Consider the following 26323-nt stretch of genomic DNA (forward strand, 5'->3'; position numbering starts at 1 on the left):
AGCTAATCTCCTAGGCTTGCCTATGGATGACTGAAGGGAGCTGAGTTCCCTGAACCTGACCACTACTATCACCAGCAGGGAGCCCCAGGTAACTATCATGGTATTTGGACAGCCCATCTCCTTCCTTTTGGACACTGGGTCCACTTACTCGGTTCTAATGGAGTTTTGGAGACCCATTTCTCTCTCCTGTTTCCCTATTTTGGGGAAAGGGCAACCTAACCTTTCTCACCAAACCCCACCGTTAAACTACATTTTTAGGGGTGTACCTCTCACCTATCCCTTTTTGGTAGTGCCAACATGCCCTGTCCCCTTATTGGGAAGGGATCTTCTAGCTAAGTCGGGAGCCTCTATTTTGCTCCATCCATTTGCCTAAACCCAAGCCTGCCAGCAGTCCCTCTGTTCCTTCTAGTCAGCCAACCTACTAACACAGACATGTTGCTTCCTTTACCAGCTTCTCAGGTAGACCTCCCGAGTCTGGGAGGTCCAGATCCCTTCTGTTGCTAAACAAATAATCTTTCCAAATAGGGTCTAGAAACTGCTTTCTCTGTCTTTTTGGTGTGACAAACTGTTTTAAGACTTCTGAGACACATTTTGTAGGAATACTGGGCTCCCTAAACTGCAATAGAATCACAACCCGTGATGCCTCATCTCTGCCTTATGGCATTCAGGTATACGTTGGTACTCCTTTTCCCTGAACTAGGAGTAGACTTTGACCCTTGGGCAAGTGTTCTCTTGAGAGCAACTCTCGATCCCCTCCCACTTCTGGGCTCTTGTAGCTGATTAGAAACTCCCAAGCCTGGGTAGAGATACTTTCTGGTGAGTCCGGGACTCACTGTATGGCCTCCAGAGGGTCTGAGTGATGATTTAGACATCTAGCCTTGCAGAAATTTTGGATGTTGAGGTTATTCTTGGGATGCCCCTATGAATAATTCAATACCTTTCCCCATGGGTAACTCATTGTCTTTGAACTTGACTTCTCTTAGCTATGAGGCACACACCAGATGATAATACAACCCTCGAGCTAGCTAATGAACTTTCTCAGATAGAAAGCAGACTGGGTTCCTATACCTCTAACTCCTCTGCCTTTATTACAGAGTTTCAGTAAATTACTCAATCTTACAACTTGACTTTCCACAACTGGTTAAATGCTTCATATTTCCTCTTCTTGCTAAATTTAACACTATATGATCCAACTGTAATCACAAATTCTTCCTTCTGCTCCACAAAAAGCCTATCTTAAAGAATGTTCATGTTGTTAACTCATGTTGTAATCTCTTTTGTAAATTTATAAGCTACAGGAAACCCCCTCAGACTTACCCCTCATGGACCAAATAGACTCTACCCAGATAAGTACATCTGCCTAAAGCTCCCACTTATTACCTATTTCAAAGTGTGGGATTCCTCTGGGTTTCAAATGTACATCTAAGAAAAAACTTTTTCTTTTCTTCCAAATGCACTTAATCTTATTCTCTACCTATAATACATATATGTGTGTTCCAGCATCTTGTCAAGTCCAGGTGCTTACTACACCCAGGACAGCTCTAGAGAAGTGACCTCCAGATGTTCAATCTCCTCTCACAGACACAGACACATCTATTGGACCTGTTCCTTTTAAACTATCCTCAGATGGTTCCACAGACCCTGGACAACAAGGAAACAGCCAACTCTTAAGACTGGAAAAACATCCGATAACCATTTTTTCTAGGTTCCCTAAAGACAGTCACCCCAAAGCAAGCAGGAAATAGTCAGAGATCACAACCTATTCCTGTTCCATCACTGCCTTTCTTTCTTTTCTTTTCTTTTTTTTTATTAACTTGAGTGTTTCTTATATACATTTCGAGTGTTATTCCCTTTCCCGGTTTCCGGGCAAACATCCCCCTCCCCCCTCCCCTTCCTTATGGGTGTTCCCCTCCCAACCCTCCCCCCATTGCCGCCCTCCCCCCACCAGTCTAGTTCACTGGGGGTTCAGTCTTAGCAGGACCCAGGGCTTCCCCTTCCACTGGTGCTCTTACTAGGATATTCATTGCTACCTATGAGGTCAGAGTCCAGGGTCAGTCCATGTATAGTCTTTAGTTAGTGGCTTAGTCCCTGGAAGCTCTGGTTGCTTGGCATTGTTGTACATATGGGGTCTCGAGCCTCTTCAAGCTCTTCCAGTTCTTTCTCTGATTCCTTCAACGGGGGTTCTATTCTCAGTTCAGTGGTTTGCTGCTGGCATTCGTCTCTGTATTTGCTGTATTCTGGCTGTGTCTCTCAGGAGCGATCTACATCCAGTTCCTGTCGGTCTGCACTTCTTTGCTTCATCCATCTTGTCTAATTGGGTGGCTGTATATGTATGGGCCACATGTGGGGCAGGCTCTGAATGGGTGTTCCTTCAGTCTCTGTTTTAATCTTTGCCTCTCTCTTCCCTGCCAAGGGTATTCTTGTTCCCCTTTTAAAGAAGGAGTGAAGCATTCACATTTTGATCATCTGTCTTGAGTTTCATTTGTTCTAGTCATCTAGGGTAATTCAAGCATTTGGGCTAATAGCCACTTATCAATGAGTGCATACCATGTATGTCTTTCTGTGATTGGGTTAGCTCACTCAGGATGATGTTTTCCAGTTCTAACCATTTGCCTACGAATTTCATAAAGTCGTTGTTTTTGATAGCTGAGTAATATTCCATTGTGTCGATGTACCACATTTTCTGTATCCATTCCTCTGTTGAAGGGCATCTGGGTTCTTTCCAGCTTCTGGCTATTATAAATAAGGCTGCAATGAACATAGTGGAGCACGTGTCTTTTTTATATGTTGGGGCATCTTTTGGGTATATGCCCAAGAGAGGTATAGCTGGATCCTCAGGCAGTTCAATGTCCAATTTTCTGAGGATCCTCCAGACTGATTTCCAGAATGGTTGTACCAGTTTGCAATCCCACCAACAATGGAGGAGTGTTCCTCTTTCTCCACATCCTCGCCAGCATCTGTTGTCCCCTGAGTTTTTGATCTTAGCCATTCTCACTGGTGTGAGGTGAAATCTCAGGGTTGTTTTGATTTGCATTTCCCTTATGACTAAAGATGTTGAACATTTCTTTAGGTGTTTCTCAGCCATTCGGCATTCCTCAGCTGTGAATTCTTTGTTTAGCTCTGAGCCCCATTTTTTAATAGGGTTATTTGTTTCCCTGCGGTCTAACTTCTTGAGTTCTTTGTATATTTTGGATATAAGGCCTCTATCTGTTGTAGGATTGGTAAAGATCTTTTCCCAATCTGTTGGTTGCCGTTTTGTCCTAACCACAGTGTCCTTTGCCTTACAGAAGCTTTGCAGTTTTATGAGATCCCATTTGTCGATTCTTGATCTTAGAGTGTAAGCCATTGGTGTTTTGTTCAGGAATTTTTTTCCAGTGCCCATGTGTTCCAGATGCTTCCCTAGTTTTTCTTCTATTAGTTTGAGTGTGTCTGCTTTGATGTGGAGGTCCTTGATCCACTTGGACTTAAGCTTTGTACAGGGTGATAAGCATGGATCGATCTGCATTCTTCTACATGTTGACCTCCAGTTGAACCAGCACCATTTGCTGCATCACTGCCTTTCTTATTTTTCCTTTTTAACTAAACCAAAACGGGGGAATGTTGGTATTCTGTCTAAGCTCCACCTCCACAGTTACCCGGCAACAGCCAGGTGTGCTCTGCCCCACAGTTACCTGGCAACAGACATCTGTGCCTGGCACTATAAAGGAGGCTGCTTGCCTCCTCCTCACTCTTTTTCTTCTCTTGCTCCCTGCTCTATCCTTCTTCCCCTTTGTCTCTTCTCTCTCCATTCCCCTCCCTCCTTCCCTCCACGTGCTTATGGCCAGCCTTTATTCCTCTCCTCTTCTACTCTTCTCTCATTAAACCTTTACATGTGGAACCATGCTGGCTTGGTGTGGTCTGTCTGGATGCAAGCCGAGAGATTTCTACCCCAACAGACTGTCCTACCTTGTTTAGTCAAAGTGGGGCAGTCAACTCCCCAGTGTCCTGCTGGTCCACAATTTGGACAGTGTGCTGTCAGCATTTGAGGTAAAGGGCAGTTTATAGCTCAGTGTTCAGCATTGTCACAGTTGAAGCAAGCTCCAGGTGGAAGTTCTTCTGTGTCTATCATCTTCTTTGAAGAAGATTATGTGTCTCTCTACCAGAAAAGTCCTTTACTAAATATGTGAAATGCCATATTCTGCAGATCTCTGAAGTGTTTAAAGATTACCTTCATCTATCTATCTATCTATCTATCTATCTATCTATCTATCTATCTATCTATCTTCACAATTGTCCAGCTTTGTTGTATTTAGTAGTTTTAGGATTAAGTATTTTCAAGTTTAGAGTTCTATAAAATGTTCATGTCAGTTTCCTATGAACTAAGCAATTTGAATATCCTGAGTAGTTTGTAGTCTGAAGCTGATTTTCGGTGGTGTTTGTCAATTTAGTTGCAATCCTGGCTAGGTGAACACAGTGATGAACCCAAAGGTGTTCATCATTTGTGTAGAGCCTGGTAGCAGAAGAGCCATGGGACAGTTTTTCCCAGTGGTTAGCATTACCACAAACCATGTAGATTCATTGTGAGGTCTCACATCTTCTTGAAGACCACAAAGGTTACTGACAGGAATGGTATAAAACACAAACATTTTAAATGCCATATTCAGGAGGTCTCAGAAAGGTTTGAGAACCACACTCTATTAACTGTATCTGAGGTACACAAATCTTGTTCCTGCCTATCTGCTTCAGACTCAAACCTGAAAACACAGAAAGCTAGATAAAACTTATTTCTAGAGTTAGTATCCTGTATAACTACTAGTATCATGGCAGAAAGCTTATATGTACATAATAATCTTACAGATTTTGAGTTAATATTTATACCTTAAGAAAAGTTTTAGGCTGGAGAGATGGCTCAGTGGTTAAGAGCACTGTTTGCTCTTCCAGAGGTCCTGAGTTCAATTCCCAGCAACCACATGGTGGCTCACAACCATCTATAATCAGGTCTGGTGCTCTCTTCTGGCCTGCAGGTGCATACATGCAGGCAGAAAGCTGAATGATGTATACATAATAAATAAATAAATGTTTAAAAAAAAAGAATTTTGGGGCTGGGGATTTAGCTCAGTGGTAGAGCGCTTACCTAGGAAGCGCAAGGCCCTGGGTTCGGTCCCCAGCTCCGAAAAAAAAAGAACCAAAAAAAAAAAAAGTACCAAAAAAAAAAAAAAGTACCAAGAAAAGTTTTAAAGAGTCAAATGAAAACCAAAAGATTATGAGATTAGTGGCAATAGAATAGTCCCTGATTTTTTGTTTTCCTCTGTCCCATACCAGGTGGTCTTCTGATATGAGACAGAGATTTTGGATTTACTGTTAACAAACATGAGTGGGTTTAGAGAAGGAGAAAGTCATGTCTAACTCCTAGCCTGCTTTAATTTCATTTGAATTAGGACCACATGAAGACCATTTGTCTTGGTGTAACTCTAACCAAGCAATTAAAAGATCCGTATGACAAAAACTTCAAGTCCCTGAAGAAAGAAATCAAAGAAGACCTCAGAAGATGGAATGATCTCCCATGCTCATAGATTGGTAGGATTAACATAGTGACAATGTCCATCTTACCAAAAGCAATCTACAGATTCAATGCAATCCCCATCAAAATTCCAACCACAATTCTTCACAGACATGGAAAAATCAATTCTCCTCTTCATATGGAAAAACAAACAAATAAACAAACAAACAATCCAGGATAGTGAAAACAATTCTCAACAATAAAAGAACTTCTGGGGGAATCATCATCCCTGACCTCAAGCTGTACTACAGAGCAGTAGTAATAAAAAAATGCATGATATTTGTATAGAGATAGACAGGTCAATCAATAGAATAGAATTGAAGACCCAGAAACAAACCCACACACCTATGACAGTTGATCTTTAACAAAGAAGCCAAAACCATACATTGGAAAAAAGAAAGCATCTTCAACAAATGGTGTTGGTTCAACTGGAGGTCAGCATGTAGAAGAATGCAAATTGATCCATATTAATCACCTGGTACAAAGTTCAAGTCCAGGTGGATCAAGGATCTCAACATAAAACCAGATACACTGAATCTCATAGAAGAGAAAGTGGGAAATACCCTCGAACACATTGACACAGGGGAAAATTTCCTGAACAGAATACCAATTTCTCAGATTCTAAGGCCAACAATTGACAAATAAACCTCATGAAACTGAAAGCTTCTGTAAGGAGAAGGGACACTGTCAATAGAACAAAATGACAACCCAAAGATTGGGAAGAGAGAGAGAGAGAGAGAGAGAGAGAGAGAGAGAGAGAGAGAGAGAGAGAGCACATGTGAATGCAGATATGTTTAAGCACCAAGAAACTGCCTGTGTTGGCTAGTCACCTGGACACAGGCTACAGATATTTTGGATGAAGGACCCTCAATTAAGAAAAAAAAGAATTATCTTGATATTCTTTCATTTTTTTCTCCATCTTTTTTTTTTTTTTTGGTTCTTTTTTTTTTTTTCAGAGCTGGGGACCGAACCCAGGGCCTTGCGCTTCCTAGGTAAGCGCTCTACCACTGAGCTAAATCCCCAGCCCTTTTTTCTCCATCTTTATTAAATTGGGTATTTCTTATTTATATTTCAATTGTTATTCCCTTTCCTGGTTTCCAGGTAAACCTCCCCTTCCCCTTCTATGTGGGTGTTCCCCTCCCCATCCCCCCCTTTACCCCCCTCCCCACAACAATCCGGTTCACTTTGGGTCCAGCCTTGGCAGGACCAAGGGCTTCCCCTTCCACTAGTGCTCGTACTAGGCTATTCATTGCTACCTATGAGGTTGGAGCCCAGGGTCAGTCCATGTATAGTCTTTAGGTAGTAGCTTAGTCCCTGGAAACTCTGGTTGGTTGGCATTGTTGTTCATATGGGGTCTCAAGCCCCTTCAAGCTCTTTCAGTCCTTTCTCTGAATCCTTCAACTGGGGTCCCGTTCTCAGTTCAGTGGTTTGCTGCTGGCATTCGTCTCTGTATTTGCTGTATTCTGGCTGTGTCTCTCAGGAGCGATCTACATCCAGTTCCTGTCGGTCTGCACTTCTTTGCTTCATCCATCTTGTCTAATTGGGTGGCTGTATATGTATGGGCCACATGTGGGGCAGGCTCTGAATGAGTATCCTTCTACCTCTGTTCTAAACTTTGCCTCCCTATTCCCTGCTAAGGGTATTCTTGTTCCCCTTTTAAAGAAGGAGTAAAGCATCTGCATATTGGTCATACTTCTTGAATTTCATGTGTTCTGTGCATTTAGGGTACTTTGAGAATTTGAGCTAATATCCACTTATCAATGAGTGCATACCATGTGTGTTTTTCTGTGATTGGGTTACCTCACTCAGGATGGTATTTTCCAGTTCCATCTATTTGCCTATGAATTTCATAAAGTCATTGTTTTTGATAGCTGAGTAATATTCCATTGTGTAGATGTACCACATTTTCTGTATCCATTCCTTTGTTGAAGGGCATCTGGGTTCTTTCCAGCTTCTGGCTATTATAAATAAGGCTTCTATGAACATAGTGGAGCATGTGTCTTTGTTATATGTTGGGGCATCTTTTGGGTATAAGCCCAAGAGAGGTATAGCTGGGTCCTCAGGTAGTTCAATGTCCAATTTTCTGAGGAACCTCCTGACTGATTTCCAGAATGGTTGTACCAGTCTGCAATCCCACCAACAATGGAGGAGTGTTCCTCTTTCTCCACATCCTCGCCAGCATCTGCTGTCACTGGAGTTTTTGAGCTTCTATGAAGTCACAATTATGCTTATACCTAAACCACACAGACCCGACACCTGTCACCTGAGTTTTTTATCTTAGCCTTTCTGACTGGTGAGAGGTGGAATCTCAGAGTGCGTTTCCCTGTTGACTAAGGATGTTGAACATTTCCTTAGGTACTTCTTAGCCATTCCATATTCCTCAGTTGAGAAATCTTTAACTCTGTACCCCATTTTTAATAGGGTTATTTGATTCTCTGGAGTCTAACTTCTTGAATTTTTTGTATATATTAGGTATTAACCCTCTATGGGATGTAGAATTGGTAAAGATCTTTTCCCAATCTGTTGCCATTTTGTCCTGTTGTCAGTGTCTTTGCCTTAAAGAAGCTTTGCAACTTTATGAGGTCTCATTTGTCAATTTTTATCAAGGAGATAAGAATGGATCAATTTGCATTCTTCTACATGTTGACCTCCAGTTGAACCAACACCATTTGTTGAAAATGCTGTCTTTTTTCTACTGGATGTTTTTAGCCCTTTGTCAAAGATCAAGTGACCATAGGTATATGGGTTCATTTCTGGGTCTTCAATTCGATTCCACTGATCTATCTGCCTGACTCTGTACCAATACCATACAGGTTTTTATCACTGTTTATATAGTGGATTACGTTGATGGTTTTCCATATATTAAACCATCCCTGCATGCCTGGGATGATGCCTACTTGATCATGATGGATGATTGTTTTGATGTGCTCTTGGATTCAGTTTGCCAGAATTTTATTGAGTACCTTTGTGTCAATATCATAATGGAAATTGGTCCTAAGTTCTCTTTCTTTGTTGGGTCTTTGTGTGGTTTAGGTATAAGAGTAATTGTGGCTTCATAGAAGGAATTCGGTAGTGCTCCATCTGTTTCAATTTTGTGGGATAGTTTGGATAGTATTGGTATGAGGTCTTCTATGAAGGTCTGATAGAATTCTGCACTGAACCCATCTGGACCTGGGCTCTTTTTGGTAGGGAGACCTTTAATGACTGCTTCTATTTCTTTTGGAGTTATGGGGTTGTTTAAATGGTTTATTTGTTCCTGACTTAACTTGGGTACCTGGTATCTGTCTAGGAAATTGTCCATTTCCTCCAGATTTTCAAGTTTTGTTGAATATAGGATCTGAAGATTTTTTGATTTTCCTCTGGCTCTGTTGTTATGTCTCCCTTTTCATTTCTGATTTTGTTAATTTGGACACACTCTCTGTGTCTTCTGGTTAGTCTGGCCAAGGGTTTATCTATCTTGTTGATTTTCTCAAAGAACCAGCTTTGGTTCTGTTAATTCTTTGTATAGTCCTTTTTGTTTCTACTTGGTTGATTTCAGCTCTGAGTTTGATTATTTCCTGCCTTCTACTCCTCCTGGCTGTGTTTGCTTCTTTTTGTTCTAGAGCTTTTAGGTGTGTTGTCAAGCTGCTGACATATGCTCTCTCCTGTTTCTTTCTGCAGGCACTCAGAGCTATGAGTTTTCCTCTAAGCACAGCTTTCATTGTGTCCCATAAGTTTGGGTATGCTGTACCTTCATTTTCATTAAATTCTAAGAAGTCTTTAATTTCTTTCTTTATTTCTTCCTTGACCAGGTTATCATTGAGTAGAGCATTATTCAACTTCCATGTATATGTGGGAATTCTTTCTTTACTGTTATTGAAGACCAGCTTTAGCCCGTGGTGGTCTGATAGGATGCATGGGATTATTTCTATCTTTCTGTATCTGTTGAGGCCTGTTTTTTGTCCAATTATATGGTCAATTTTGGAGAAAGTACCATGAGGTGGTGAGAAGAAGGTATATCCTTTTATTTTAGGATAGAATGTTCTATAAATATCTGTCAAATCTATTTGGTTCATGACTTCTCTTAGTCTGTCTATGTCTCTGTTTAATTTCTGTTTCCATGATCTGTCCATTGATGAGAGTGGGGTGTTGAAATCTCCTACTATTATTGTGTGAGGTGCAATGTGTGCTTTGAGCTTTAGTAAGGTGTCTTTTATGTATGTAGGTGCCCTTGTATTTGGAGCATAGATATTTAGGATTGAGAGTTCATCTTGGTGGATTTTTCCTTTCATGAATATGAAGTGTACTTCCTTATCTTTTTTGATGACTTTTGCTTGAAAATCGATTTTTTTCGATATTAGAATGGCTACTCCAGCTTGCTTCTTCTGACCATTTGCTTGGAAAGTTGATTTCCAGCCTTTCACTTTGAAGTAGTGTCTGTCTTTGTCTCTGAGGTGTGTTTCCTGAAGGCAGCAAAAATGTTGGTTCGTCATTGCGAATCCAGTTTGTTAATCTGTATCTTTTTATTGGGGAATTGAGTCCATTGATGTTGAGAGATATTAAGGAATAGTGATTGTTGTCTCCTGTTATATTCGTGTTTGGAAATGAGATTATGTTTGTGCTTGTCTTCTCTTTGTTTTGTTGCAAAACGATTAGTTTCTTGCTTTGTCTAGCTTGCCTCTTTGTGTTGGGCTTTACCATTTATTATCCTTTGTAGGGCTGGATCTGTAGAAAGATATTGTGTAAATTTGATTTTGTCATGGAATATCTTGGTTTCTCCATCTATGTTAATTGATAGTTTTGCTGGATACAGTAACCTGGGCTGGCATTTGTGTTCTCTTAGGGTCTGTATGACATCTGTCCAGGATCTTCTGGCTTTCATAGTCTCTGGTGAGAAGTCTGGTGTGATTCTGATAGGTCTGCCTTTATATGTTACTTGACTTTTTTCCCTTACTGCTTTTAATATTCTTTCTTTGTTTTGTGCATTTGGTGTTTTGACTATTATGTGGCTGGAGGAGTTTCTTTTCTGGTCCAATCTATTTGGAGTTCTGTAGGCTTCTTGTATGTTTATGGGCATCTCTTTCTTTAGATTAGGGACGTTTTCTTCTATGATTTTGTTGAAAATTTACTGGTCCTTTGAGTTGGCAGTCTTCACTCTCTTCTATACCTATTATCCTTAGGTTTGATCTTCTCATTGTGTCCTGGATTTCCTGTATGTTTTGGGCCATTTTTTTTCCATTTTTCATTATCTTTGACAGTTGTGTTGATGATTTCTGTGGAATCTTCTGCTCCTGAGATTCTCTCTTCTATCTCTTGCATTCTGTTGGTGATGCTTGTATCTACAGCTCCTTGTTTCTTCCTTTGGTTTTCTATATCCAGGGTTGTCTCCCTTTGTGCTTTCTTTATTGCTTCTATTTCCATTTTTAATCCTTCACCTGTTTGATTGTGTTTTCCTGGAATTCTTTCAGGGATTTTTACATTTCCTCTCTAGGCTTCTGCTTGTTTATTTGTGTTTTCCTGCATTTCTCTAAGGGAGTTCTTCATGTCTTTCTTGAAGTCCTCCATCATCATGATCAAATGTGATTTTAAATCTAGATCTTGCTTTTCTGATGTGTTTGGATATTCAGTGTTTGCTTTGGTGGGAGAATTGGGCTCTGATGATACTATGTAGTCTTGGTTTCTGTGGCTTGGGTTCCTACACTTGCCTCTTGCCATCACATTGTCTCTGGTGTTATATTGTTCTGCTATTTCTTTTTTTCTTTTTTTTAAAACATTTATTCATTTATTATATATAAGTACACTGTAGTTGTCTTCAGATACACCAGAAGAGGGCACCGGATCTCTTTACAGATGGTTGTGAGCCACCATGTGGTTGCTGGAAATTGAACTCATGACCTCTGGAAGAGCAGTCGGGTGCTCTTAACCGCTGAGCCATCTCTCCAGCCCCTGTTCTGCTACTTCTGACAGTGGTTAGAACATCCTATAGGCCTGTGTGTCAGGAGTGCTGTAGACCTGTTTTCCTGTTGTCTTTCAGCTAGTTTTGGGAAAAGAGTGTTCTGCTTTCAGGCCTGTAGTCGTTCCTGTCTACTGGTCTTCAGGTGTTCCTGTGGGCATGTGCACTGAATCCACCAGGAAGGTCACTTGGAGCAGAAAAGTTGGTCTGACCTCTGGTCTCAGGCCTTGAGTCACTTCTCAGATCCGAGTTTTAGCTCTGTGTGAGGGCAGCAACCAGAAGGGCCTGCCCTGTCTTCGCTTGGGACCTTGTGCACAGGGGGCCCAGATTGTGCTAGGCGTTTTCCTCTAGCGTGAAAATGTGGGCAGAGAGTAGAATCCTCTGGCTTCCCAGGTGTGTCTGCCCCTCTGAAGGTCTAGCTCTCCCTCCCACAGGATTTGGGTGCAGGGAGCTGTTTGACTGGGTCCCTTCAGATCAAGTTGATGGATTTCTGTATATTGAACCATTGCTGCATCCCTGGGCTGAAGCCTACTTGATCATAATGGATGATCATTTTGATGTGTTCTTGGATTTGGCTTGGGAGAAATTCACTGAGTATTTTTGCATCGATATTTATAAGGGAAATTGGTCTGAAGTTCTCTTTCTTTGTTGGGTCTTTGTGTGGTTTAGGTATATGCATAATTGTGACTTCATTGAACTAATTGTGTAGTGTTCCTTCTGTTTCTATTTTGTGGAATAGTTTGAAGAGTATTTTTATTATGGTCTATGAAAGTCTGATAGAATTCTGTACTAAACCCATCTGGTGCTGGAATTTTTCATTGGCAGACTGTTTATAACTGCTTTTATTTCTTGAGGAGTTATGGGACTGTTTAAATGGTTTATCTGATCCTGATTTAATTTTGGTATTTGCTATCTGTCTAGAAAATTGTCCATTTCATGCAGATTTTCCAGTTTTGTTGAGTATAGGCTTTTGTAGTAGGATCTGATGATTTTTGAATTTCCTGTTTCTTTTGTTATGTATTGTCACGCCCACCTCGTCCAGCAAGGAATGACGCAACACTGTCGGAATTTTTTCAACAACCTTTATTGTAGGACCACCTCATTGTTGATACAGGGACCCCGAGCAGCAAAGGTGCTCGCCTTATATACATAACAGGCTATGGCTATATATTTGTCCTCTAGGGATTGGTGGAGCATGAAATACCTCATTAGCATGAATATCACTCTGGCCTGATAGCTGCCAGAGGCATGTCAACACATGTGCTGTGTGGGTGTTTACCACAATCGAGTACCGGGTGTCGGCGCAATCTTTATAGACCACGCCACTCCCTACATCTCCCTCTTTTTTGTTTTCTAAAATGACTGGTCTAGATCAGGGTGTCACGTCAATTTTTGTCATTGTCCTTGTCTTAGGTCGTTCTTCTCGGCGACTTGGACTTACCCGTCATTGGGTTATCCTATCACCACCGGGCCCTGTGTCTTAGCTTGGTCTGAACCCGAGGAAAGTTGTCCGTCTCTGGATACAATGACTTCACTTGATAGTGACAAGAATGATCTAGGGCGAACTCTTAATTTTTTTAAAGAGGCCAGCCATATGTTGGGAGAAGCACCATTTTTAATGGCGACCATAGCCTGGTAAACAATCGCTTTGTGTCTGGCATGTTCTCGTTGTAAACGGCACAAGAGCCATAGACATACTCCGCATCCCAAAAGAACAATGCCCCACCCCCCAGGCAAACATGTCAGCCCATTCTTTAAAAAAGGAGAAAGCATTGGTAATCCATGAGGTGAAATCTCTAAACATGAAGGGGTCCAGTCTAGTGTTGTTAAGGACAGCAATTTGTATCAGCAATTGTCTCGATAGTTGTTCTGTTTTCATGAACCAGTTTCTTTTCAGATAATTCGAGATTTCTTTGTTCGGTTGAGAATATTGAGAAAAATTAGCTTGTAAAGGAGTAATGTATAAACCTCTAAGGGAGCAAACACAAGACAGCTGTGTCATATGATATAGTGTTTCAATTTGTTCTTGGATTAAATCTTTCCGTTGATTAGCTAATAGAAGGCCAGATGTCAAGTGGGTATTAAATTCTGCTTGTATCTCTAGCACCACTGTGGTCTTTTTCACAATCTGATTGATAGTCTCAACCTTCTGTACTTGATTAGTCATAGCAATCTTGGCTGTAGTAGCTGTGGCAGTAGACAGCACAATAGGTGAAATTATGGCTGTCGTAATTCTAAAATCCCTTCTGGTTCTTAGCAAATGAAGTATGGGAAAACTATCTGGAATTGTTTCCACAGGGATAGGCACAAAGGAGGGAATCTTGACCATCACTGTGGTATCATTTGTGCCATTCCAGCATTCAGCTAAATAGCAGACTACAGCAGAGTTATTACAATTCAAGGCATCATCGCTTACATTAGTGCTTATCAGAAAGAAGAAAGGTGGCCTAACACATACTGAAGCACTAACGGCAGTATCATTTGGTAAAAGGCCATTAATCTTTACATTTACTAAACTGGTTTTGTTATTTGTTCTAGTGGCTGAAATATACAATGTAAAGTCTTCACCCAACAATCGGGCAAAGGGAATCAGAGATGTGTATGCTCCCTGTTCATTTGACAATACCCATTGATACCAAGGCCAAAAATTATGGGCCACCAGCTGTTGCGCCCACCTCGGCCAAAAAAGAATGACACAACACTGTCAAATTTTTTCAACAGCCTTTATTGTAGGACCACCTCATTGTTGATACGGAGACCCCGAACAACAAAGGCGCTCACTTTATATACATAACAGACTATGACTATATATTTGTCCTCTAGAGATTGATAGAACATAAAATATTTCATTAACATAAATATCACTCTGGCCTGATAGCTGCCAGAGACATGTCAACACATGTGCTGTGTGGGTGTTTACCACAATCAAATACCAGATGTCGGCGCCATCTTTATAGAACATGCTGCTCCCTACAATTTATCCCTTTTCATATCTAATTTTGTTAATTTGGATACTCTCTGTGCCCTCTTGTTAGTCTGGCTAAGGGTTTATCTATCCTGTTGATTTTCTCAAAGGCCCAGCTCCTGTTTTTTTTCTTTTTTCTTTTTTGATATTTTTTTATAGTTCTTTTTGTTTTTACTTGACTGATTTTAGCCCTGAGTTTGATTATTTCCTGCTGTCTACTACTCTTGGCTTAATTTGGTTCTTTTTGTTCTAGAGCTTTCAAATATGTTGTCAAGCTGCTAATGTGTGCTCTTTCTAGTTTTTTTTTTTTTTTTTTGAGGCACTCAGATGCCACGCCCACCTCCGCCGGCAAGGAAGATGCAACACGGTTGGATTCTTCTCAACAGCCTTTACTGCAGGACACCTTCATTGTTGACACGGGGACCACGAGCGGCAATCACGTTTGCCTTATATACACAACAGTATGCTAATAATCTCTCAGGGATTGGTGGGGCACGGGTCACCCCACTATCACCCCACTACTTGTCCTCCAGGGATTGGCGGAGAATGAATCACCCCACTAGCATGGTACCGCCCTCCTCATTAGCATATCACCGGCCAACTGACACCAGGTACAAAACCTGCACATGTGCAGTACCGTCATTCACCACTGGAGGGCGCCCTACACTCAGAGATATAAGTTTTCCTCTTATCACTGCTTTCATTGTATCCCATAGTTTTGGGTATGTTGTGCCTTTATTTTCATTAAATTCTAAAATATATTTAATTTCTTCCTTTATTTCTTCCATGACCAAGTGATCATTGAGTAGAGTGTTTTTCAGCTTCCATGTGTATGTGGGCTTTCTGTTGTTTTTGTTCCTATTGTAGACCAGCCCTATTCCTGGTATTCAGACAGAACACGTGGATTTATTTCAGTCTTCTTCTATCTGTTGAGGCCTTTTTCTGACTAATTATATGGTCAATTTTGGAGAAGTTACCATGAGACGCTTAGAAGAAGGTATATTCTTTTGTTTTAGGGTGAAATGTTCTATAGATATCTGTTAAATCCAGTTGATTCATAACTTATGTTAGTTTTACTGTGTCTCAGTTTAATTTCTGTTTTCATGATCTGTCCATTGATGAGATTGGGGTGTTGAAGTCTCCACTATTATTGTGTGAGGTTCAGTGTGTGCTTTGGGCTTTATTATAAAGTTTCTTTTATGAATGTGGATGTACTCTCATTTGGATCATAGTGTTTAGAATTGAAAGTTCATCTTGGTAGATTTTTTCCTTTGATGAGTATGAAGTATCCTTCCTTATCTTTTTGGATAACTTTGGCTAAAAGTTGATTTTATTCAATGTTAGAATGGCTATTCCAGCTTGTTTCTTGGGACCATTTGCTTGGAAAAATTTTTCCACCCTTTTACTCTGAGGTTGTGTCTATTTTTGCCACTGAGGTGCATTTCCCGTATGCACCAAAATGCTAGGTCCTGTTTATGTATCCAGTTAGTTAGTCTATGTCTTTTTTATTGGGGAATTGAGTCTATTAATGTTAAGGAATATTAAGGAAAAGTGACTGTTGTTTCCTGTTATTTTTGTTGTTAGAGATAGAATTATATTTGTGTGGCTATCTTCTTTTGGGTTTATTACAAGATTACTTTCTTGCTTTTTCTTTCTTTCTTTCTTTCTTTTTTTGGAGCTGGGGACCGAACCCAGGGCCTTGCGCTTCCTAGGCAAGCGCTCTACAACTGAGCTAAATCCCCAACCCCATTTCTTGCTTTTTCTATGGTGTAGTTTCCCTCCTTGTGTTGGAGCTTTCCATCTATTTTTCTTTCTGGATTTGTGTAAAGATATTTTGTAAATTTGGTTTTGTCATGGAATATCTTGGTTTCTCCAAGTATGGTAATTGAGAGTTTTGCTGGGTATAGTAACCTGGGCTGGTGTTTGTGTTCTTTTGTTGTCTGTATGACATCTTCCCAGGATCTTCTGGCTTTTGTAGTCTCTGTTGAGAAGTCTGGTGTAATTCTGATAGGTCTACCTTTATATGTCACTTTTCCTCTTACTGCTTTTAATATTCCTTGTTTTGTGCATTTGATGTCTTGATTATTATGTGATGGAGGAATTTCTCTTCTGGTCCAGTCTATTTGGAGTTCTGTAGGCTTCTTGAATGTTCATGGACATCTCTTTCTTTAGGTTAGGGAAATTTTCTTCTATAATCTTGTTGAAGATATTTTCTGGCTTTTTAAGTTGTGATACTTTGCTCTTTTTTGTACCTATTATTCTTTTTTTTTTTTTTTGGTTCTTTTTTTCGGAGCTGGGGACCGAACCCAGGGCCTTGCGCTTCCTAGGTAAGTGCTCCACCACTGAGCTAAATCCCCAGCCCCTGTACCTATTATTCTTAAGTTTGGTGTTCTCATTGTGTCCTGGGTATACAGGATGTTTTGGGTTAGAAAATTTTTGTATTTTGCATTTTTTGACAGTTTGTGTCACTGTTTTTTATCCTATCTTCTGCACCTGAGATTGTCTCTTCTATCCCTTGTATTCTGTTGGTGATGCTTGCATCTATGACTCCTGATCTCTTTCCTAGGTTTCCTGTCTCCATGATTGTCTTCCTTTGTGATTTCTTTATTGTTTCCATTTCCATTTTTAGATCATGAATGGTTTTGTTCAATTCCTTCATCTGTTTGGTTGTGTTTTCCTGCAATTCTTTAAGGGACTTTTGTGTTTTCTCTGTAATGGCTTCTACCTCTTTACCTGTGTTCTCTTTAAGGGAGTTATTTATGTTCTTCCTAAAGTCCTCATTTATCATCATGAAATGTGATTTTAAATCCAAATCTTGCTTTTCCAGTGTGTTTTGATATCCAGTATTTGCTTTGGTGGGAGAACTGGGTTCTGATGATGCCAAGTAGCCTTGTTTTTTTTTTTTTTTTTCTTTCTTGCTTATGTTCTTGTCTTTGTCTCTCACCATCTGGTTATCTTTAGTGCTACCTGCCTTTGCTGTATATGGCTGGAGTCTCTGCCTCCTGTGATCCTGGTTGTGTCAGAATTCCTCAGAGTCCAGTTGTCTCTGTGATCCTGTGATTTTGGCTTCCTGTGATTCTGAGATCCTGGGTATGTCAGAGCTACTGGGAATTAAGCTGCCTCAGGGATCCTGAAATCCTGTTGTTACCAAGTTCCTGAGATCCTGTTATGTCAGAGGTCCTAGGAGTCAAGCTTTCTCAGGGTTTTGTAAGACTGGATGGGGAGCCAGAGCCCTGGATTTGCTCAGTGCACAGGTGCAAGCACGAAAGAACCTGTGCCTCTGGCTGGGCAGTGTTTGGGTTTTCCTGGTTCCTGTGGGAGTTCCAGTTATGCTGGATGTTGGGAAAATATTGTGGCCTCAACTGTGATCTTGAGTATGTCAGAGCTTTAGTACTCCTAGTTGTGCCTGATTTCCTGGGAATCGATCTTCCTCTGTGATCCTGGGTGTTTCAGAGCACCTGGGAGTCCGGCTTCCTCTGTGTTGTAAGAGTGGATGCAGAGCCAGCATCCCAGGTCTGCTCCTAGTGCAGGTTCAAACTGAAAGGAACCCATGCCACTGTCCTGGTGGGGGTTCCTGCATCCCTGGATCCTGGGGGTCCCAGTTACTCTGGGTGTTGGGGCAGATGTTGTGGCCTTCTCACCTCTGATCCTGGGCACGTAGAGCACTTGGGAGTCAAACTTTCTCTGTGTTTTGTGGGATTTGGTGGGGATCTAGAGCTGAAGGTCTGCCCAGGGCACTTTTCAGACCAGAAGGAACCTGTGTCACTGGCTGGGTTGGGGTTCCTGCATCCCTGCATCCTGGGGGAACCCAGTCACTTCAAGTGTTGGGGTCGGTGTTTGGGCAGATGCTGTAGTCTCTTCTGCGATCCTGGGTGTTTCAGAGGACCTGGGAGTCAGACTCCCTGTGGGTGTTATAGTAGTGGGTGCAGAACGAGTGTCCAAGGTCTGTTCAGGGTACTGATTCAGATTGGAAGAGTGTCTTGATTTTTTTCTTTTATAAAGAGGTGTTGGAAATTGAACTCAGGTTCTCAGTCTTCCATGGCAAACACTTTACCAACTGATCCATCTCTCCAGCCCCTCAATTTTTGTTTTTAGAGAGTTGCCCTTTAAGTTGAGGTAGTATCTCCTGTGGCAAGATTGTTCTTTTCTGATATTGTGGATTGAACAGCTAAGGCCTGTTCTAGTCTGCTTTCTGTTGCTGTAAGAAAATTTTCTGACCAAAATCATCCTGGCAGACAGGGCTTATTTTGCTCATACATCCAGTCTATAATCTGTCATCAAAGAAAGCCAAGGTAAGAACTCAAGGTATGAGCTTGAAGAAGAAACCATGGAGGAACGTGATTAATTGGCTTTCTCTCTGTGTATTGCTCAGCTACCTTTCTTATGATGCTTAGGGCCATCTGTCTAAGGATGACACTGTGGCAGAACCTATCCCCTAATGGGTAAAGACTTCAGGGGACCAATTACTGGGTGAGGAGTAGGCAGGACTTTCGGGTCAGAGAGGAGAAGAGAGGAAGCAGGAAAAGGTGCCTTGCTTTTGGATGGGGAGAACTTGAAGAAAAAATGTAGCTTGATTCTACACTAAAAAAAAAAAAAAAAAAAAAAAAAAAGTCGGTTGGAGAGATTTTGGAGCTCTGGGTCAGAAAGTCTCCATGAGATGAGAACAGAACAGTGCCTTGCTGGTGCCAGTGTGGATTGCTCTTTTAGTATTTCCTGCTACAGATGACAACCAACATGTCAGGCAAGAAATTTAAGATTCTTAGCCTATAGTTAGACATTTAGTTAGAAACTGGAGGTTTGGCAAGCAGGACAAAGTCGGTGCATGTGATGGCCAAGTGCAAGAACCTTGAAAAAAAAAATAGAGAACTCTGAGGTCCCCTGCTGTGAAAAGAGACAAGATGTCTGCTCTAAGTCAGAGAGCCAGAGAATGGAAGCTCCCTACTTCTTGGGGCAGATATTAATTAAACTGTGAACTTATAAAATTGGGATTATTTGCTTTTAGGATAGATTTGTATATAGATTTTGTCTGAATCATGTGGGGAATTTCACCCATGGTTCAGAGCTAAGATAGAGACAACTAGTCATTGACTCCAAGTAGAGAGCAGTGATAATTTGCTTCCTATGAATAGATGTTAATTAATAAAAGTCTACGACTTCAAGTAGAGAACATAACAGATAGATGGTATATTTAAGTCTACATGAAACTCATATTCTTTAAATATGGGCTCCATGAGAATTTTGGGTTTATATCCTGACATGAAAGGCCTAAATAGGCTTCTACAGTATTTGTTTAGTTTACTTCATTAGTTTTAAAATGTCTTTATTTTTAAAAATGGGTGTGATTTTGAGTATTATGGTTGTTTTATTGTTCCCCTGGGACAGAGGGCAAGCTACAAGTTTTCTTGGTTGCTGGCTGAAGGATATGCTGATTTGGGAGAAAGAATTCGTGTTTTATGTTTTTAGAAAAGGTGATATAGCTCTTCCAGAGCTATAAGGATCATATTTGATAGAGGAAGACCCCTGGAAGAACTAGATTCAAGGTAATAAAACAAAAAAAGAAGCAGGATTTCATCCTAACCAGTCTGTGCATCCTACACCGACTGATACAAATCTTACAGGTATCTTGAAGATACTTGAATTTTGTTTTGAGATTTGTATATTGTAGAATATACAGCTTTGGTGAGATCCATTGTCAGACATGTTGAACTGATCTGCTTGAACTCTTAATCTCAGGGGCTTTCAGCTGGATCCAGTCAGGACAGATGTCAGAGACTACAACAATCATTGGTGTGGCCTTCTTAAGATCAAATAACTCCCCCATTTTCCCTACCCATCCTCCGCAAAGATATCTCAACGCCTATATACAGCTAGAAGTAGATATGAAGACTCGTCACCATGGTTCCCAAGACTTGGGGGGCTGGAGGTGGATATTTTAAGGTTGTCTTTTTGGGGAATTTAGAAATGGTCATAATTTAACAGGGAGGAATTAGCTAGAATTGATTGCACATCAATAATAATATTTGGCACAAATCTTTGTAATTGTTACTAAGTTAAAGTTATAATTTCTCACATCGGTACAGAATTTGTTTTGAGGCAGACTCAGGGTTTTCATTGACATAAATATCCTCTATTATTACAAAAATTTTAAAAGTACAAGACTTGGACCAAGTTCTTTTATAAATGTCATTACAAACTGTTCTGAGATGATTTAACATATGAGTTAAAGGCCAGATAGCAAATTCTTGGCTCTGAGTTAATTACTAGGGTGTTTACAAGATATTTCTATTAGAAGTAACTGAGAGGAGCTCACTGCTCCCAAACCCCGTGGGAGAGAGAGCTCACCTCATGGACAGGTGGGCACTCCTGAGACTGCAGAGCGGAAGAGATCACCAACACTGCCCACCCCTGCCCACATCCCTGGCCCAAGAGGAAACTGTATACGGCCTCTGGGATCCAGTAGATAAGGGCACTGGAGCAGCAGGTCCCCTGTGCCCAAGATACCACCTGAACCTGACGGGACCGACCAGATCAAAAGTTCTCTGCACCCAAATCCCGTGGGAGGGAGAGCTAAACCTTCAGAGAGGCAGACACGCCTGGGAAGCCAGAAGAGACTACACTCTGCCCGCATTTCAGACTCCAGAGGAAAACACAAATGCCATCTGGGACCCTGGTGCACGGAGGGTTCCTGGAAAGGGCGGTGCAGGTCCTCCGGGTTGCTGCCCTCGAGGAGAGCTCATAAGCAACACCCACAAGCAAACTTGAGCCTCGGGACCACAGGTAAGACCAACTTTTCTGCTCCAAGTGACCTGCCTGGTGAACTCAGGACACAGGCCCACAGGAACAGCTGAAGACCAGTAGACAGGAAAGACTACACACCCGAAAGCAGAACACTCTGTTCCCATAACTGGCTGAAAGAAAACAGGAAAACAGGTCTACAGCACTCCTGACACACAGGCTTATAGGACAGTCTAGCCACTGTCAGAAATAGTAGAACAAAGTAACACCAGAGATAATCTGATGGTGAGGCAAGCGCAGGAACGCAAGCAACAGAAACCACAACTACATGGCATCATCGGAGCCCAATTCTCCCACCAAAGCAAACACGGAATATCCAAACACACCAGAAAAGCAAGATCCAGATTTAAAATCATATTTGATCATGATGCTGGAGGACTTCAAGAAAGACATGAAGAACTCCCTTAGAGAAATGCAGGAAAACATAATAAACAAGTAGAAGCTTATAGAGAGGAATCACAAAAAACCCTGAAAGAATTCCAGAAAAACACAATCAAACAGTTGAAGGAATTAAAAATGGAAATAGAAGCAATGAAGAAAGAACACAGTAAAACAACCCTGGATATAGAAAACCAAAGGAAGAGACAAGGAGCTGTAGATACAAGCATCATCAACAGAATACAAGAAATAGAAGAGAGAATCTCAGGAGCAGAAGATTCCATAGAAATCATCGACACAACTGTCAAAGATAATGTAAAGCGGAAAAAGCTACTGGTCCAAAACATACAGGAAGTCCAGGACACAATGAGAAGATCAAACCTAAGGATAATAGGTATAGAAGAGAGTGAAGAATCCCAGGTCAAAGGACCAGTAAATATCTTCAACAAAATCATAGAAGAAAACTTCCCTAACCTAGAGAAAGGGATGCCCATAAACATACAAGAAGCCTACAGAAACTCCAAATAGATTGGACCAGAAAAGAAACTCCTGCCGTCACATAATAGTCAAAACACCAAATGCACAAAATAAATAAAGAATATTAAAAGCAGTAAGGGAAAAAGGTCAAGTAACATATAAAGGCAGACCTATCAGAATCACACCAGACTTTTCACCAGACACTATGAAAGCCAGAAGATCCTGAGCAGATGTCATACAGACCCTAAGAGAACACAAATGCCAGCCCAGGTTACTGTATCCTGCAAAACTCTCAATTAACATAGATGGAGAAACCAAGATATTCCATGATAAAACCAAATTTACACAATATCTTTCTACAAATCCAGTGCTACAAAGGATAATAAATGGTAAAACCCAACATAAGGAGGCAAGCTATACCCTAGAAAAAGCAAGAAACTAATCGTCTTGGCAATGAAACAAAGAGGAGAAAAGCACACAAACATAACCTCACATCCAAATATGAATATAACAGGAAGCAATAATCACTATTCCTTAATATCTCTCAACATCAATGGTCTCAACTCCCCAATAAAGAGACACAGATTAACAAACTGGATATGCAATGAGGACACTGCATTCTGCTGCCTACAGGAAACACACCTCAGAGACAAGACAGACACTACCTTAGAGTGAAAGGCTGGAAAACAACTTTCCAAGCAAATGATCAGAAGAAGCAAGCTGGAGTAGCCAGTCTAATATCGAATAAAATCAATTTTCAACTAAAAGTCATCAAAAAAGATAAGGACACTTCATATTCATCAAAGGAAAAATCCACCAAGATGAACTCTCAATCCTAAATATCTATGCTCCAAATACAAGGGCACCTACACACATAAAAGACACCTTACTAAAGCTCAAAGCACACATTGCACCTCACACAATAATAGTAGGAGATTTCAACACCCCACTCTCATCAATGGACAGATCATGGAAACAGAAATTAAACAGAGACATAGACAGACTAAGAGAAGTCATGAACCAAATGGACTTAACAGATATTTATAGGACATTCTATCCTAAAGCAAAAGGATATACCTTCTTCTCAGCACCTCATGGTACTTTCTCCAAAATTGACCATATAATTGGTCATAAAACAGGCCTCAACAGATACAGAAAGATAGAAATAATCCCATGCGTCCTATCAGACCACCTCGGCCTAAAGCTGGTCTTCAATAACAATAAGGGAAGAACACCCACATATACATGGAAGTTGAACAATGCTCTACTCAATGATAACCTGGTCAAGGAAGAAATAAAGAAAGAAATTAAAGACTTCTTAGAATTTAATGAAAATGAAGGTACAGCATACCCAAATTTATGGGACACAATGAAAGCTGTGCTAAGAGGAAAACTCATAGCTCTGAGTGCCTGCAGAAAGAAACAGGAGAGAGTATATGTCAGCAGCTTGACAACACACCTAAAAGCTCTAGAACAAAAAGAAGCAAACACAGCCAGGAGGAGTAGAAGGCAGGAAATAATCAAACTCAGAGCTGAAATCAACCAAGTAGAAACAAAAAGGACCATAGAAAGAATCAACAGAACCAAAAGTTGGTTCTTTGAGAAAATCAACAAGATAGATAAACCCTTCGCCAGACTAATGAGAGGACACAGAGAGTGTGTCCAAATTAACAAAATCAGAAATGAAAAGGGAGACATAACTACAGAATCAGAGGAAATTCAAAAAATCATCAGATCTTACTACAAAAGCCTATATTCAACAAAACTTAAAAATCTGCAGGAAATGGACAATTTCCTAGACAGATACCAGGTACCGAAGTTAAATCAGGAACAGATAAACCATTTAAACAACCCCATAACTCCTAACGAAATAGAAGCAGTCATTAAAAGTCTCCCAACCAAAAAGAGCCAAGGTCCAGATGGGTTTAGTGCAGAATTCTATCAGACCTTCATAGAAGACCTCATACCAATAGTATCCAAACTATTCCACAAAATTGAAACAGATGGAGCGCTAATGAATTCCTTCTATGAAGCCACAATTACTCTTATACCTAAACCACACAAAGACCCAACAAAGAAAGAGAACTTCAGACCAATTTCCCTTATGAATATCGACGCAAAAATACTCAATAAAATTCCGGCAAACCGAATCCAAGAGCACATCAAAACAATCATCCACCATGATCAAGTAGGCTTCATCCCAGGCATGCAGGGATGGTTTAATATACGGAAAACCATCAACGTGATCCATTATATAAACAAACTGAAAGAACAAAACCACATGATCATTTCATTAGATGCGGAGAAAGCATTTGACAAAATTCAATACCCCTTCATGATAAAAGTCCTGGAAAGAATAGGAATTCAAGGCCCATACCTAAACATAGTAAAAGCCATATACAGCAAACCAGTCGCTAACATTAAACTAAATGGAGAGAAATTTGAAGCAATCCCACTAAAATCAGGGACTAGACAAGGCTGCCCACTCTCTCCCTACTTATTTAATATAGTTCTTGAAGTTCTAGCCAGAGAAATTAGACAACAAAAGGATATCAAGGGGATACAGATTGGAAAAGAAGAAGTCAAAATATCACTATTTGCAGATGATATGATAGTATATTTAGGTGATCCCAAAAGTTCCACCAGAGAACTACTGAAGCTGATAAACAACTTCAGCAAAGTGGCTGGGTATAAAATTAACTCAAATAAATCAGTAGCCTTCCTCTACACAAAAGAGAAACAAGCCAAAAAAGAAATTAGGGAAACGACACCCTTCATAATAGACCCAAATAATATAAAGTACCTTGGTGTGACTTTCACCAAGCAAGTAAAAGATCTGTACAATAAGAACTTCAAGCCTCTGAAGAAAGAAATTGAAGACCTCAGAAGATGGAAAGATCTCCCATGCTCATGGATTGGCAGGATTAATATAGTAAAAATGGCCATTTTACCAAAAGCGATCTACAGATTCCATGCAATCCCCATCAAAATACCAATCCAATTCTTCAAAGAGTTAGACAGAACAATTTGCAAATTCATCTGGAATAACAAAAAACCCAGGATAGCTAAAACTATCCTCAACAATAAAAGGACTTCTGGGGGAATCACTATCCCTGAACTTAAGCAGTATTACAGAGCAATAGTGATAAAAACTGTATGGTATTGGTACAGAGACAGACAGATAGACCAGTAGAATAGAATTGAAGACCCAGAAATGGACCCACACACCGATGGGCACTTGATTTTTGACAAAGGAGCCAAAACCATCCAATGGAAAAAACATAGCATTTTCAGCAGATGGTGCTGGTTCAACTGGAGGTCAACATGTAGAAGAATGCAGATCGATCCATGCTTATCACCTTGTACAAAGCTTAAGTCGAAGTGGATCAAGGACCTCCACATCAAACCAGATACACTCAAACTAATAGAAGAAAAGGTGGGGAAGCATCTCGAACACATGCGCACTGGAGAAAATTTCCTGAACAAACCACCAATGGCTTATGCTCTAAGATCAAGAATCGACAAATAGGATCTCATAAAACTGCAAGGCAAAGGACACTGTTGTTAGGACAAAACAGCAACCAACAGATTGGGAAAAGATCTTTACCAATCCTACAACTGATAGAGGGCTTATATCCAAAATATAGAAAGAACTCAAGAAGTTAGACCGCATGGAGACAAATAACCCTATTAAAAAATGGGGTTCAAAGGGGCCACAAGGAGTAACTGCAGCCTGAGACCAGAGGTAAGACCAACTTTTCTGCTCCAAGTGACCTGCCTGGTGGACTCAGGACACATGCCCACAGAAACAGCTGAAGACCAGTAGACAGGAATGACTACATGCCTGAAAGAAAAACACTCTGTCCCCATAACTGGCTGAAAGAAAACAGGAAAACAGGTCTACAGCACTCCTGACACACAGGCTTATAGGACAGTCTAGCCACTGTCAGAAATAGCAGAACAAAGTAACACTAGAGATAATCTGATGGCGAGAGGCAAGCGCAGGAACCCAAGCAACAGAAACCAAGACTACATGGCATCATCGGAGCCCAATTCTCCCACGAAAGCAAACACGGAATATCCAAACACACCAGAAAAGCTAGATCTAGTTTCAAAATCATATTTGATCATGATGCTGGAGGACTTCAAGAAAGACATAAAGAACTCCCTTAGAGAACAAGTAGAAGCCTACAGAGAGGAATCGCAAAAATCCCTGAAAGAATTCCAGGAAAACACA

General features: G+C 40.7%; 1 protein-coding gene across 2 annotated transcripts in view; it reads left to right on the forward strand.

Moving 5' to 3' along the window:
• The window catches only part of Pcdha4 (protocadherin alpha 4), a 431954-nt gene that overhangs the window by 20022 nt on the left and 385609 nt on the right, over positions 1-26323 (forward strand). The window lies entirely within an intron of this gene.

Source organism: Rattus norvegicus, chromosome 18 (genome assembly GCF_036323735.1).
Source record: "Rattus norvegicus strain BN/NHsdMcwi chromosome 18, GRCr8, whole genome shotgun sequence".
Classification (NCBI taxonomy): Eukaryota; Metazoa; Chordata; class Mammalia; order Rodentia; family Muridae; genus Rattus; species Rattus norvegicus.